This window comes from Chelonia mydas, chromosome 5, assembly GCF_015237465.2.
Source record: "Chelonia mydas isolate rCheMyd1 chromosome 5, rCheMyd1.pri.v2, whole genome shotgun sequence".
Lineage (NCBI taxonomy): Eukaryota > Metazoa > Chordata > Testudines > Cheloniidae > Chelonia > Chelonia mydas.
Genome location: NC_051245.2, coordinates 107628572 through 107645284, shown reverse-complemented (window position 1 = coordinate 107645284; position 16713 = coordinate 107628572). Strand labels below are relative to the sequence as shown.

The 16713-nt window shown below is 42.4% G+C and overlaps 1 protein-coding gene across 3 annotated transcripts in view; it reads left to right on the top strand.

Annotated features, from left to right (window-relative positions):
• Positions 1-1110: 1110 nt before the first annotated feature.
• The window catches only part of BNC2 (basonuclin 2), a 429551-nt gene continuing 413948 nt past the window's right edge, over positions 1111-16713 (top strand). For 2 of the 3 annotated variants that reach the window (XM_043547732.1, XM_043547735.1), the window contains exon 1: positions 1111-1284. The gene's annotated coding sequence lies outside the window, so the exon portion shown is untranslated. The remainder of the gene's footprint in view (positions 1285-16713) is intronic. The other variant, XM_043547733.1, reaches the window with a different exon arrangement.

The window sequence follows — 16713 nt, the reverse complement described above, 5'->3', positions numbered from 1 at the left end:
AAACAAAGTAGTTTTCTCTGTCTTTATTCTCAGAAACAGCTGAACAGTTTTGGCTGAAATTTTCCAAAAAAAAAAAAAATTCAGCCTGAGGCACCCAGCTTGAAAAATGTCAGCCCAAATGGTCAAAGCTTGGTAATGTTATAAGCCAGTGAAAACAGGGTCTTATAATGGGAAGTGTCGGGCAACCTTAATAATAGATGGTGCTACCTATAACATTGAAAAATATAATGCCATATGGTTTGTTCTGTACTGTTGTGCCTAACAGATTGTAAGCTCCTTGGTGTAGGGACACTGCATACTCTGAATGCAATACAACACTAATTTTGTCAGTGCTCAACCATAATTAGCAATAATAATCTTTATTACCAATAGGAGGACATACTTTTTAGTTATGTGTTTAGTACACTGTTTAATCCCATAACTAAATGTATTTTCATGGACTAAACCAAAGCCCCTGTGACTAGGTGTCATCTTTTTGGCTAGAAGTGTCTGTGAGCAGAAGAAAGAGGCTACATTAGGAGAGTCAGCATGGCTTCCTGGTTAAAGCCCACTCATAGGAATTCTATACCAACTTTGCTATGCCCTTTGCCTTTAGACATATTAGTAACTTGTTGGTGTCTCAGTATCCCTAGCTTTAAAATGGGGATAATAATTCTCTCCCCCCGCCCCTGAGTTATTGTGAAAATTAATTAACACATGAAAACCTTGTTTAGATCCTCAGATAGAAGATGATGCAGCATTGTAAATTACTAGTATAATTGGTAGCCTAGCTTTCACATGTGTTTAATTAATTCAGCTGCTCTACAGAGCTGTGTTGATTAGTACTTCTGAGTTTAATAAGAGCTTTTCTAGTAGCTGGGAACAGAAAGCTACAGGTTCCCTTGTCATTCCTTGCAATCTATATTTTTTGTTTCACATAAGTTCCTCAAGGTAGGAACTCTGTTTTCCTACATTTTTATACTACAGCTAGCACAACACAGCCTTGATCTTGGAAGCAGTCTTTTGTTGCTATGTAATACACTAACAACATTTTGGAGAACAAATTCAAGTGGTTACACTTTGTGATTTTTCCATTTATAACAGTACCTTTACCCCCAGCAACTTCTTCAGTATTCAGAGGGGATTGTGCTGGCTTTCTAGTTCCTTCACAGGTGAAATCATTTAATAACAATGTGGGTCTGCTGCTTCACCAAGTGGCTGTCGGGCCACTTGGAGAGGTTTTGCTGTTCTTAGGAAATGTTAGTGATTGGTTGTGTGGTGTATGCTGAGAAGGAAAAGAGGTTGGTAAGTTCTAAGTGTTCTTTGGGAGTGGTTTATTGCTTTTCTAAACAAATAAAGTAACAGGAGTAATAAATGTGTTACCATCATCTCATGGAAACCTAGTAAGAGTCTGTTTTGGTAGGAGGAGGAACATGTGTATGTATTATTATCAATAAGGCTTACACTTGGGGGGGAAGAAAAGTTCCGAGTTGCTTCACCCCTAATGCTATAATAAATAAATACATGGAAAATCAAGGGACACATTGCTCCTTCTTTGATTCCTTTTCTCAAAAGACTCCTTCTTCCTATTCCTACTGACTTTCTGTGTGTATGTGGGTGAGGGAGCTGGCTGAGAACTGGAGTCTTGGAGCCTGACCTCTTGTTGAAAAAATGAGTTGTTGGGGTTTGTGGGTTAATAATACTTCTCTCCAAGCTATTAATTTTGTTTTCCCTGACTGCTGGTTATCACTCAGTTAATGGAGTATCTCTTAGGTTTGGTCTACACTTGAAAGTTTTACTGGTATAATGTTTGCAGTTGGGGATGTGGGGTTCTTTTTTTTAACTGATCTAGTTATACCAGTAAGAGCCTTAGTGAGGATGTAGTTATATCTGTACAAAACTTCCTCAGACCAGTATATGCATTCCCCTCCATACATGGGAATACCCCTATAAAGCACCTTTTATCCTGTTATTACTAGGTCCAGGCTAGGGGGCTTGTACTGCTTTAGCTATACCACTTTAGTTAAAGCAATACAGTATAACTTTCTAGTGGAGACAAGACCTCGGAACCACTACACTTCTGCTTAGAGGTGAACCTGATTTGGTTGTACAGCTAACATTAGTTTGCTGTAACTGCTTCTCTTGTGTATGAGTGGCATCACTGATTCTTCAAAATACCAACCCCCTGAGAGCTCGTGTACCATTTCCAAAAGGACCTTAAATTGATTAGAGTGACTTTGGTCATTCCACTTTGAAGTTTTATATGTAGTTTCAATTAAAAATACTCTTTAGTCTGTCATCCTGTCAAATGGGAGGTATATGTGAAGAGGTGTGTCTGCATTTGTCAGTGTCTGACAAATGCAATTTGGAGGTATGTTGTTTGTTAAAATAAGTGCTTCATCAGATGTGAACTACAGTGAGGGAGACTCAGGAAAAGTGGTAAGTTCAAATACAAGTGAAAACATTTTAGCCCCTTGGATGTGTCTCTTGCTCACCCATAGCATGTGAGATACAAAAGGTGGATATAAAAGATTTGAGATCTGTGTTTTATAACTTCAATTTGTAACACTGCGTAGTTGTATTACAATAAATTGAAGCGGTAGTAATGGCAATTTAGGATCAGATCTTGTAGTTCTTAAGTCAAAACTCACACTGAAGACCACCAAAGTTTTATCAGAGTTAACACTGCAGGACTTGATCATTTTCTGCTGTAGTGCAGGGTATTTTTATTGATGCTTCCAAAACTGAAAAGTTATTTAAGTGCAAAAAAGCTCTATTAATGTGACACCCTCTTTTTTTTTTTTTTTTTTTTTTAAAGGCAAAGCTTCCTTCCATGCCTCAGTTAAAGTCCCACCAAATGTAAATGAAAGAGGGTGGCCTGTACCTTGGAAGGGCAGGGGGCCTGAGGCCAGAAAGCCCTGTTCAATTATCAGACCTAGCTTGGAAGGGGTAAGGTCATACTTACAAAGGGCTGAGAGAGTACAGGAGGGAGATGGGCTCCTGCAGCAGTAGGCCTTGATGAAGGGGGATTGTTGGGAATGGTGAGTGTTCTCTGTTCAGCACCAAGGGGCAAGGGGGAAAGCCCCAGGGGGATAACCCAGGATGGCTGGAGAAGCTTGAATTTAGATGTCTTGCCTAAGCTTATGTCAGAAATTAAAAGCTCAGCCCAGAAGGAGGCTTGTGTTTAGCAGTGAGTCCTTTCTTGGGAGACCAGGAGATCCACCCTGAGTGACGGAAAATGGAGTCCGAAGGTAGCCTGAAGCCAAACTTGGTAGGCAGTGCTACTACAGTAAATTTCTCCATTCAGGTTACACCCTATTACATTTTTAGCACTGCCTGCTGAGACATGCTGTGACACCTGCAGTTGCAGGCGACACAAGATTGGGGGACAGAGTTTTAAAGCAGTAAAAATGTGTTGTGTAGATGCATTAGATTATACCTGTATGTGACTGGGAGCCATGTGGAAAACATTGCTGTCATTGACTGACCTGTGTTTATTATAGCATGTGGCATACTGTTCTCTCAACATGCCAGTATTTCATGTTCTTTACCTAACAGCACTCTGTTGGAGCAGTGAATCAGCCACAGATGATAAAAACTAAAGGATTGTTCCTGTTCTGGGGGGGGGGATAGCAACCTTGGCCTGGGAGGTTGGCTTCTTATCATCCAGTAACCCAGCCCCCTAATGCCTGGGAGGTTGGCTTCTTATCATCCAGTAACCCAGCCCCCTGGACCCCTGGCCTGGGGAGACTTTCCATCCCAGAATCCTAACCCTGACCCACAGTGGTGTGTGTGTGGGCGGGGGGGCTTCTGTTCTCTCCTGGAACCCTAACCCGAGCTTGCGGATTCCTTGTTCTCAGACCCTAAAGCCTAGCACCCTCACCGTGGCTCACATCCTGGTAGGGCTACCTCCTGGGACCCTCCCCTGGCTTGTGGTTGGATGGGGGAAGTAGGCCTACTTCCTGGACCCCTAATGCTAGCCTGGATAAGCCTTCCTCTTGGACCCCTCAACTGAGCCTGGGGGTGGAGGGGGGGGGTGCCTACAGCCCAGACTCTTAGTCCTAGCTTGGGAGGCCTACCTCCCAGAATCCTAAACCTAACCTGGGGAGGCCGGTCTTCTAGAACCCTAACCCTGGCTTGGAGGTGCAAACATCCAAGAACAGTAATCCTACACTTGGTGGGACTATCTCCCAGAACCCCAACCCTCATACAGGGGGTCCTACCTCCTAGAGCCATATTCAAACTTCAGGGAGACCTGCTTCCTAGAATACTAACCCTTCCCTGGGAGGCCTTCCTCCCAGAACCCTAACCCAAGCTTTTTTGGGGGGGGACTTCCTCCCAAAACCCTAACCCTAGCTCAAGAGGGAGCCTACCTCTTAGAAACCTAACCCTAGCTTGGGAAGGCCTACCTCACAAAATCCTAGTCCTTGACCATGGGGCCTACCTCCTAGAAATATGATCTGACCTCAGAGGGGGACAAACTACTATCTCAGAACCCTAACCCTCACTCAGGAGGTCCAAACTACTATGACCCTACCCCACTCTGAGGATCTACCTATTAGAAACCTCACCCTGGCTTGGGAGGACATACCTCCTAGAACCTTAATTCTAGCCTGGGGGAAGCCTACTGCATAGCATCCTAATCTCAGCACAGGAGAGTCCTACCTCGTAGAACTCTAATCCTCGCCAATGGGATGCCTACCTCGCAGAACCCTAACCCTAGCCCAGAGGGACCAAACTCTCAGAATCCAAACCCTAACCCCAGCCCAGGAGAGGCCTGCCTACTAGAACCCTAACCCTAGTTCCAGGAGGCCTTCCTTCTACAGCCCTAACGCAATCTCAGGGAGGCTTTTCTCCTATAACTTAACCTAGACTGGGGGTACAACCATGTAGAACCCTTACCCTAGCCTGGGGGGTAGCGGCGGCTACCTTCTAGAATCCTAATCGTAGCCTGGCAGGAGCAACCTCCTACGACCTTAACCAAAGCTTGGGGAACCCAACTCCTAGAACCCTAATGCTATTTCAGGAAGGCTTGCCTCCCACAGCCCTAACCCTAGCCTGGGAGGAACTACATCCAGACCCTAGCCCTAGCCCAGGGGGGCCTTCCTCCTATAATCCTCACCCTAGTTTGGGGAGACCTAGCCCTCAGAACCTAACTTGGAGGGCCCAATCTCCTAGAACCTTAATGCTAGACTGGGGAGGCCAGTCTTCTAGAACCCTAGCTCTAGCCAAGGGGATGTGTGTCAGCCTCCAAGAACCCTAATCCTAGCCCAGAGGGAGCAACCTCTTAAAACCCTAACCTAGGTCAGGGAGGCCTATCACCTAGAATGTTAACCCTATGTCAGGAAGACCTATCTTATATCCCTACCCTAGCCTTTAGGGAGCAACCTTGAAGATGCCTTCCTTCTACAACCATAACCCTACCTAGAGGAATCCTTCCTCCTCGAACACTATCCCCAGTCTGAGGGTATCTACTTCCTAGAACCCTAACCCTTGCCTGAGGAAAGCCTATGTCCCAGAACCTTAATCTAGCTCAGCAGGATCAAACTTCTAGCGCCTTAATCAGGGGGATCAATTACAACCCTAGTTCTACTCTGGGCAGACATAAACCCTAGAACTTTAAACTAGCCTGGGGAGGTGAACCTTGTTCAAGCCTAACGCTGTAATTTTACCGTCTAGAACTCTAAGCCTAGCTGGGGGAGGCCTATTTTACACAACTCTAACACTAGCTGGGGGGGTCCAACATCTTAGAACCCTAACCCTTGCCCTAGGGGACCAAAATCCTAACTCTACCACATCATAGGCCTATGTCCTAGAAACCTACGCTTATAGGGGATGGTCCTACATCCCAGAACCCTAACCCTAGCTCAGGAAGGCCTTCCTCCCAGAATCATAATCCTTGCCTACCTACAAAAACCCTAACCCTAACTCAGATGAGCTTACGTCCTACAATGCTAACAGTAGCCCAATGGGGGCCTACCTCCCAGAACCCTAACTCTATCACTGGGAGATGTTCCTCCCAGAAGCCTAAACTTCGCTCTGCAGGGCCTACTTCCTAAAATTTTAACTGTGGCCCTTGGGGCAGGGTACCTCTGAGTACCCTAACTCAAGCATGGCAAGACCTTCCTCCTAGAACTCTAACTGTAGCCCCGAGGGACTAATGACCAGAATCCTAATCCTAGCTGGGAGTTCCAACCCTAACCCTACTTGAGAAGGGAACTTCCTAGAACTGTAACCCTAGCCCGGGGGGGTGGGTAGGGTACAAACTCCTATAACCCTAACCCTGGGAGGCCTACATCCCAGAAACCTAACCTAGACCCAGGAGACAGATGTGCGAGAATGTTAACTCTAGCCTGAGTGGGCCTACTTCCCAGAACCCAAACCCTATCTTGAGAAAGCTTTCTTCCCAGAACCCTAACTTTTGCTCGGGGGGACCAACCTCTATGAACCCTAATCTTTGATCCAGGAGGTGTATCTCCCAGAACCCTAACCCTTACTCAGCTGGCAAACCTCCAAGAACCCTTATTTTATCTGTGGTAGGTTAACCTCCTGGAATCCTAACCCTAGCTTGAGGGGTCCTCAAGATTAAGAGACTTGCCCTAGGTCACACAGGAAGTCTTTGGCAGAGCGTGGACCTCCCAAGCTCCTGGCTGCTGCCCTAATCATGGGGCTAACTTTCCTCTCTGATATAATCAAGTCCTTTGCCCTCTCTGGCCCCACTCTGATAGTTAGTAAAAAATGTCATACACTGTATACAATTCATTGGAAAATGGAACTGATCTTAGTGATCCAGTTTGAAGTAATGAAATGAAAAACGGTCACTTCACATTAAGGGTACAGTCATAATTAATGTATATAGGGTTAATAAATGTTGTACTATGAATATTTGTAACTTGCTTATGTGTTTAGAGATGCTGTTACAGATGGTTATAAATACGTTATTGACCTGTTGGACTCTATAGTTAAACATGTATTGAAACCTCTGATCATTTGTTAAGCTGTTTTAAACACCCTTGATTTAATATTTTCAGTCATATTTTTAAAACACATCCACAACTAAGAAGATACTGTAAACTTTCTTAGTTCCAATCTATAGGTATCTTCACAGTTCACAATTCTGCCCTCGACACATCCCCTTTGAAATAAAACTCAGTTTGTAAACATTTAAAATAACTTGATGATTGGTTGGATTCTCAGAACCCCAACAAATGCAACATTGTGCCCAAAATGACTTTTTCCTTGCATTATTTTTAGTTTGGTAGCAGCTGTTAAATAGCCTTAATTCGAGATTTGGGGGAGAGCTGGCAGCATATTAACGCCTTGTTTCTAAAGATGTGATCTTAAATTCTGACTTGCTTCATAAACGATGCCCAAAGTAATTTTCATCTGTAAATATAACATGACCACCACAGGGTCCATGAGGTTGTAAGGTATTTGGGGCAAAGGACTGTCTCTTATTACTCAAGTGTGGCCCTATTCTGAGTGGGGCATCTAAATATTACCACAGTACAAACAAAAATCAAGTAGTTAAATCATGAAATTGCACCAATTTTTACAAATAAGGATTGGGCTGCAATGACTGACTGATCTGTGTGAAAAAGTTTTCCCAGCGCATAACTGTGGCTGGCCCAGAGCTGCTAGTGGCACATCTTTATGAGCATTCTGTTTACTCAGATTTCAAAAGGGGAAGCTCTAATTAGAGGTTTGTCAATTTTTGGACCTAACTACGGGAAGTTGAGCGAAAAAAGAGACACTGGGATTATGCTGCAAATGCGGGAAGAGGAAAAGAGTGGAAAGTGTTGGTGTTCCACTTTATGACGATCTGGTTGCATGTGGAAAAGGCAAATTGAGCTCAGAAAATGTAAAAAGGACTGCTTAAATGGTGATGAGCCTGAAAAAAGGGGAATACGTTGGTTTTGAGCAGAGATCTGTTTCACCTTTTGGCTAAAGTCAAGTGTAATGTAAGTGCACTAACCAACACAGCGGTTGCCATTACACATTCAGCATTCACCAACAAAAGCCATAGAGTTAGCATGTTTACTTTTATTTCTTATTTTCAACGTTGGTAACCACTGTACAAATGTAGCTTTAAAATTCCTCTCATCCTACTGGGATTTTCCTTTCTTACAGCTGAATTCCATTGAATATCACTAAGTTCTTGTGTCTTTAAAAAAAAATTCTATAAGACAGGAGGAATGTGAATGTACGTTTTTTATACTTATACCATGGAGGCTTGGGGAAGGCTAGTTTTTCCTGCATTGCCAGCGGGATGAAATATATAATCAATTAGAAAAGAGCTCTTTCTAACGAATATGATCTTGTGACCTACATGTGATTAGAAACAGTGGTGAAAATAAGGGAGACAACAAAATTAAGAAAAAAACAGACATTGCTTTATTTAAAAATTTTGCTCTTCATTTGAGGCGATGAGAACACACAACGGAAATTTGAGTAGTGCCCTGTGTGGGAAGTATCCTGAAGTCCTGATTCTTATATGTTAGAAAGTATTGATATTCATACACCAAAAGTAGGCACCAAACAGGGGATTTATGGGACCCAGTACTTTAATTGTTTGGGAGAAATCTTCTGCCTGGTGTTTTCTTTCACCAATTTGATTTGCTGAGCATCTTCAGCAAAGAATGGAGCAAATAATATTTCCCAAACAAAAGGAATTTGTCTGTCAAAAGGCTTTTCTTTCTATATTCATCAAGATTGTAGGGGGATATTGTTAATACTAGTGTTCAATCCGTTATGTGCTCAGCATGGAGAGTTCTTCATACATTCTGTCCTGGACAGAAGAAAGAATCCAGTCGTCACAGGCTGTGTGTGTTTGATCTCTGGCAGTGCAGCTAGGATGCTCTGCAGTGCACCTAGAAAGGTGGTGTGGAGAAGGAAAGTGAGTGTGCAATGCAGAGAAGGATGAAATACTGTAGATCTGTAGAAAAAAGGTACAAAAGGCTTTTGTGGAAGAGGAAACATTACTTACAAAGACATTAAGCATGGGTTAAAATAATGAATTGTAGAAATCTGATCTGGAACTTATTTTATCAAGTTCTTTCTGCAGTGGAGGTACTCCAGGTCATGCCAGTAAGCGGAGGATCTTTTTCTTGCAGGTTGGACTATCTTCACTTTCAATAGCTTGTTTTGTTTTATGTTGTGTCCCTTCCCCCACATCTCCCCGAAATGATTTGGTTAAAAAAGTTCAGCATTCCAGGTATGCCTTATAAACACCACCTTATCTAAGAGATGCTTTGGTTTTCTACTGGGATTAATGTGTGTTAGGTGCTTTCTAAAATAAACTAAAACATGATCCCTGCCCCAAGGACCTTACAATCTATTCTATATTGGAGCTGATGCATCGATTTGAGGACAAATAAGATTGGGGGGCAGGAGGGGAAAAAGGGAACAAGAATCCTTAGTAAGACAATGTGGTTGCTTTGACTCATTATGGTCACATCTTGATGGTATCGATGTAAGTAAAACTTTCAAAAAAGATTTTGTATAACTTCACCCTCACAACTCCCCTTTTACAAGTATCTTATGTGGGGATAGAGAGGGTTTTTGACCACTCTGGATTAGTGTTAGGAGGAATTTTAAATGAGGAGCTGGAGGAGGCCTTCTGGTCACAATTAGGACATTGTTTAATGCCTAGGGTGTGTAATAGAATTAGATGTGGGGTGGGGGTGTCAATGGGAGAAGGTTAGGAAGAATGGCATTGTTGGTGGAGTGCGTGGGATGAGGGAGGGTATGGTAAAAATCAAGATGCAAGATATAGGCTGGGGCAGAGTTGTGTGTGGCCTTAGAGGGAAGGACATGAAGCCTGAACTTGATAGTGGGTCTCCTCTCCATAACTGTGCTTGTTTGCAGTATATTATTCAGCCCCTAGATGTCTCTGTGCACTGACTAGAGTTCCACACAGGACATGATCCCTGATAAAGAAGGGAGACAAAATTGGAACTCAAGCTGTGTGGAAGTCTGGCTGTCTGTAATTATAGATGTTTTCTTTAATAAATGTATCCTGTTCAAAATGGACTGTGATACTATATATCATGACACCCCCGTTAGCTGAGGAAATCTATAATGAATGTTAGTGAAGGTTATCACTAATGAATGGGAAATTAATCAAATCATTGTGCTGGTTTTGTTCTTGTACTATTCACCCCAATATAACTGAGGACCACAAAAGGCTTCATGTACCATTTTGCCTTTAACATAAGGCTTGAGCAGTGTACAGGGCCTTGGGTGGCCCGCTTTAGTGGCATGAATTTCAACCATTTGATTATTCCAGGACATTCCTGCATCATCCCCAACCAACACCTTTTAGGTTTTTTTTTTTTTTAATTAATCCTGTTTACAAGACTTCCTATAGGTTGGGCACCACTAGCTGGATTAAGTCTCACAGTGATAAACTGCCACAACCATTGGTAATACAGGGGGTCCTGGTAGAGATAATTAAAAGTCTAAAGAGGAAACTGTCACACTGATAAAAAGAAAGAAAAAAGAAAGCTCACTAGGGGACAGAGATCAAATAAAAGAGAACTATATTTTATTCTGATCCATTAAAATCAACAATTAAAAACCAATGTGTTCATCCCTACAGAGAAATAACTCTGACACGGTTTACTTATACATGCAATACACATTGTGCTTATATAGCACCTTTCAAATGGGCCAGCCAAGGCAGCTTCACAAATGCTAATGGCATCGCTCAGCCAATCAGTTTAAGCCAAAGGGATCAGTGAGACATGAGCTCTGATCTAAAATCAGAAGGAGACCGTAAGAGTTGTCCCTCCACGGACGACACTCAGTTCAATCTTCCAGCACAACAGCTGAAAGGATGCTATGTAAAGAACTTCAAATAAGTATGAGAAGTTGTCAGGCCTTAGGTCAGCAGTGGAAGATCCCAGGAGGTGACAAGTTGGCACATAGTTACACAACAGGCCTAGGAGGCAGATGTTCCATGTTGGTGTGTTTTGAAAGTCAAAAGTGTGTTCTTGCAAACCAAATGCAATGGAACTGAATGGGTTGCCTGTGTGTGTAATGTGGCATGAGTAAGGCTGCTGCTTTTAGAACTTTGCAGAAGCTGGAGTTTATGTAGGGGCGTATCTCAGAAACTGTACAATAACACATTGTACTTCTATAGTAACCAAAGCATGCTCTATCATCTCAGCCATAGCATAGTCAGTACAGGCTACAGACCCTGAGTATTTCTAAGCTAAAACAGCAAAGACCTAATCATTCATCAATCAAAAGAAGAATTTTATGAATCTAAACAATAAACTATAAGATTTGAAAAATACCCGCTATATCAACCCCTATGTTTTGTTTTGTTTTTGACATGAGGCTAAACAGTGGGGTTTATCATTAAAACACACAGAAAAAACCAGTAAGACTAAATGCTGTATGGTACCAAGCAAATAAGAAGCCAACACTGATGAAGTTACAAAGGTTTTATGATGTCTAGTTTAAAACATTAAAAAAAGCAGTATTAGAACTGAATGGTGAGGATGTGTCAGCCAGTAGTACAGGAAAAAACTTGTACTACAGGAGAGATCCTGAAAGCCCTGGGGTGGAATCTACCCAAACAAGATCAAGTCCAAAGGATTAGCTCAGAAGTAACATTCTTGGGGATGCATACAGGTAAAAGATATAATACATCAGAGTAGTAGTCCTTTTTTTGATATACCATCTCTCCTCTGAATATCTCAAAGTGCTTTACATCTCACTGAGCACCTTGAGTCTCTTTGTTTTAGTATAGTGCTAGAATTCCACGATCAACAGTATCAGGAGCAGCTTATGAATCAAATAAGACTAAAGAAGAGAGAAGCAAAGTACTCTATATCATCAGTGGTTCTTCAACTAGTTCTCGCTTATCCAGGGAAAGCCCCTGGCGGGCTGAGCCAATTTGTTTACCTGCAGCATCCGCAGGTTTGGCTGATCGCGGCTCCCACTGGCCGCGGTTCGCCGCTCCAGGCCAATGGGAGCTGCAGGAAGGGCGGCCAGCACATCCCATGCCGCTTCCCGCAACCCCCATTGGCATGGAGCGGCGAACTGCAGCCAGTGGGAGCCGTGATCGGCCGAACCTGTGGATGCGGCAGGTAAACAAACCGGCCCAGCCCGTCAGGGGCTTTTGCTGAACAAGTGGTGGCCCTAGTTTGAGAACCACTGCTCTATATAACTGAAAAGTATTGTTAAAAGTATTCGAGGAAGGAAAATGTCTGCTTAAAATGTTAATTAATGTTACCAAGTTCTATAGACTGTTATGACTGATTAGAGGAAGAATGTGGTGTGGAAAGAACATTAGTTACAATAAAATGAAAAGCATCAGAAAAAAACTTCCATTGACTTCATTGGAGCCAGAATGTTTCCCAATGTGAATATTAAATCAAGAAGAGTTAAGCTAATGAAGCTGTAAAGATAAGATCAGATACAAACTCAGTGAACTAAAATTAAAAACATAGGTGAACCTAGTTTGGGCAATAAACAACAACTGATGAGGAAGGTGGCAAAAGCAAAGCAAAATTATATCCTGGGCCATCTTCGATTTATACTTGAGTGACTAGGGTTATATAAGGGATGGTTGGAAGATACAGGCCTGTGTACAAGTTTCTGCTAGAATAAGTTTATGCAGTTATCTTAAATCTCTTTTAGAGCCACCTCTTTTTTCCCTCTGTCAAGCCATAGGAGTGAATACTGGAAAAGATAATACTTCTTCTTTGAGAGTCACTGTCAACAAATTTGGGGTGAGTGGTGGAAATTGGCTCAATCTAATGCTAATATATCAGCATTCTAGGAGGCTATGGAGGAGGTTAACAGTTATTGCCGGCATGCTGAAAGGAACAAGTATCCTGTTTTAATGGCGGAAATATTGCCAGTTCATCTACTAATGGAGGAAAAAATAAGTGGTCTAGTATACTCTGTTGTAGTTCTTGAGGAGGTAAAATGAAAATAGAGAACTTGACAGCTGCAATATAAAACACAAGTTATCCTTTCTAAAACCTCCTCTAATCTAAGCTTAGACAGGTATGTTGCAAGGACTGTGTTTAAAATCACAATATTTGTATCACTGCAAAGTACTTTCTCAAAAGCAATTCTGCATATAGAAAACCTATCCTGCTTCTTTAATTTATCCACAAGCTTTCATTTTAAACAACCTCATACTATAGATTATTTTTTTTAAAAAAAAAAAGCTTGGTTTTTATTCTTTATTTTTTACTGTCACCTTCGATTATTAAAAGTGGAAATCTACATCAAGACTTTACAAGTCTAAAGGTACTTCCCCAGCCATCACCTCCAATCTCTCCTGTTTGTTTACTATTTGCAGTGTTCAGTTTAGCAAAGGAAGACAGACTGACTAATCATTCAGTTTCACAGCTGTTTCACTTTCTGGTTTTTGTACATAAACACAAGGCTGCACACTTGGTGTTGCACACTGCAGAGGAATGTTTACACTGAAATAAGCTAATTTAAATTTTTATGCTCTTAGGTTTCATGGAAATATTTCTATTGTGTCTTGTAAAGATTTAAAAAAAAAATCTGTACTTGGGGTTTTAACTATCTGTTACTGTCCCTTTATATATTCCTCTTTTGACTCTCAATCATAAAGCACTCTATCTAGCGATCTAAACCCACATGTTGGTTCAGTGCAATGCAGTAAAGTGTAAACTGGGGTACTAAAAATCTTAAGGAAAGGTGCTTCAAACAATTTCCCAACAACAATGAAGAAAAGAACAAGGAACCACCAAAGTCCTCTGGACAGTATACAATACTCTTCTCTTCTGAATCTGTTCCAGCCCAAACTACACTATCACTTTTTCCTAGCCTGAACTGTCCAGCAGCTTATGAGTTGTTACACACACATCGTGTCTCTCATCTCTGTACTGCTCATATTTTTATCCCCCAGTGCTGTCAATTAGCAATCTGATTCCTAATTAGTCCAACTCACCTGGCTATTTTTTGCTCCTAATAAATCAGTTAATTCAATTCACATAGAGGGGCTTGTGTTTTAGTATCATAGTTCAATCATTACTGGTAGTCATTGTGTGCGACTGCTTTGTGCACTCTAAAAACTTGATATCCAAGCTGAATTTGGGTTCTCCATTAGGGTTCAGTCTGTCAAGTAAGTGGAGGGTGTGGTTAGTATTTCTAATGTAGGTAGGGATTCGGCAAAGGAAGCCTCCTCAGAGCAAAGAAAAAACTTGGGATGCAGGCTATAAATAAGTTGAAACACTGCCTGGGCTGCATGCACTTTATCTATACCTGAGTATTAGGTACAGCCTACTTTTGGATCTGAATTTACCAGTCTCCCACAAGAAAGCATGATTGTACTGCTCCATCTGTTGTTATTTTTTTACACCAGAAATGCAGGCTCATAAAACCGGAGCAGCACAGTAACTTGGTGGAAGGAGAAGAATTGTCCCAACTGGGAGTCCACAGTCTGCCTCCTTTCCTCTATCAGAAGCTCTTTCCCTGTTGGTTGCTCCTTCCCTCCAGAAGGGCAAGGAGAGAAATCCTGTCTACCCCTTTCCCTCTGCTGTTCCTTCCAGCCAGGGGAAAAGGCATCATCTTCTCCCCCCTTAGCCAATATTCAGAGGATACAGAACAGCCTTGTGACTTCCATCTCTCTTCTTGGTTCTCCATGGTGGTCTCTTAAGTTGGGAGCGCAAGGGATGTTTACCGATGCAGCCCAGCTATCTTGAGTGCATAGATATGCTTATTTGACTATGGACCTGTTCAAGGTCATGGACTTCTCTTTCAGATACTTTTATTCCTTTTGTCCCCATTCTCTTTCGAGTTCCATGTCCCATCACACAAGATGGCACAGTGTCTCTTTGCCACATAATGTCAATGCCCATACTGACATACAACCACCAGAAAGAGGGAAGTTCCTCTCCTATTCAGATCTCCTTTAACCACTATATATCAGAAATGGGGAGTGAGACATAGGTTTGCCAGAAGTAGTTTGGAGGCAGGAGCCAAGGAACAGGTCAGTCATGAGGGCCTGTTACATGGCCACAGTTAAAGCCCAGTATGGCAGAGGTCAGGAGAGAGAAGTCCTGAAGGGCTTGAAAAAACAGATGAGAAGACCCTGGTAATTCTCTGAAAGATCAGTTTGAATGAAGCCTGTGCCCAAGAGCTGAATAATTAACGATGGAGATGGCCCCAACATGACCATCAGGTGACACGCAGAAGACTGGACCTGTAAAACCAAGGGTTTAAGACTATCTCCTTCTCAGAGAGGGGTGGATTTAGAGGAATCTTGAGTAGTAGGGCCTGATTCTCCATCTCTTTGCACGTTTGTCATTTATACGTGTGCCTATGGGTTTCCAATAAACACCCTCACCATCTATTAAATAAAAGAAGATTCTTTATCAGTACTAACAGGAGAGAAATGATGCCAAGACCCTAGTTCCAGAGGTTAATGACTATTTAAACATAGAGAATTTCCAAATTATGCCCTTATGGGGCAGTCCAAAAGAGTGTAAGGTGCCTTGGGTCTAGTACCTGAGTTGTCCCTTAAGTCCACTCATCTATTAGGAAAAAAATTCTAACTATAAAGATAGGTAAGCACTGGAATAGGCTTCCCAGTGTGGTTATGGAATCCCGTTCATTGGCAGTTTAAAAGCTGGTTACACAAACGCCTCTCAGGGATGAGCTAGGTATACTTGGTCCTGCCTTGAGGCAGGAGGCTGAACTAGGTGAACTCTCAAGGTCTCTTCCAGTCTGACATTTCTATGATTCTCTGGGCCTTAGGTCCTTGGTCTCACAGGCCCAGTTTTGTTACACCTCTGGTGTTCTGGGCATTGTTTGGTAGTTGTGTTGTGGTTACCTTTTTGCTGTCTCCATGCTGCCTGGCTGTGGTGTTGGTGCACATCCTCTGCTAGAAGAATAATACTTCTGTGAATTGCAGACTAAAAGTCTCCCATGTTTTCTCTGTGTGTAGTTCTTTATATCTGCGGATGGTCTAGGTCCTCAGTCCACTGTTCTTCTCCCCAGCACTAGCTTTGCTGGTCACAGAACCCACTTCTTGGAGTCTGCATCTCTCTCTCAGCTTCACCGCATGGCTGTCTTCCTGTTTGGCTGCTTTCCCTTTCTTAGTGCTGTTCAAGGTTGGCCTATTTCCCTCAGCCCTATAGGAGCTGTTTCAACTGGCCCCAACTCTGCTGGTGTCTGTCTGTGTCCCTCAGGTCCTCCTAACTTGCCTTCCCTCTACTGTCAGCTGCTACACTCACAAGCCACTTCTCTCCCTGAGCCCAACCTGTTATGTCTCCAGGACATAATTTTCTTCTTCTTGGTCAGATGGTGCCCTCTGTTAGCTAGTTGCTGCCCTTGCAAGATGATATAGAGCCCAATCACTTTCTCAAAGGGAGGAAGAAGATCCTGTACCAATTCAGTAGGTTCATTACAAAACTCTCATTTCCCCACCGTAAAAGCATAGATTTTTTTTCATAGACAGCTGGTCACATTTTGAAGTAATCTAAAGTAGACTGAACACCTAATAGTAGCTGATCTAATAATTGATAAGGAGCCTTTTTATTTTTATTGGCAAATATTAGACAGTCCTGCAATTGCTCATTTGTCTTAGAACATTCTTAGGGTTATTCTTGTACGGAAGGAGGAAGAGCACCCACTCAAAAAACCAAAACCATTCTTAGCAAACACGTTTGTATACATTTTATTAACATAATGTTGTCTCTCCTACCACACTGTGCGGCCGATAATGGTGTACGTGCT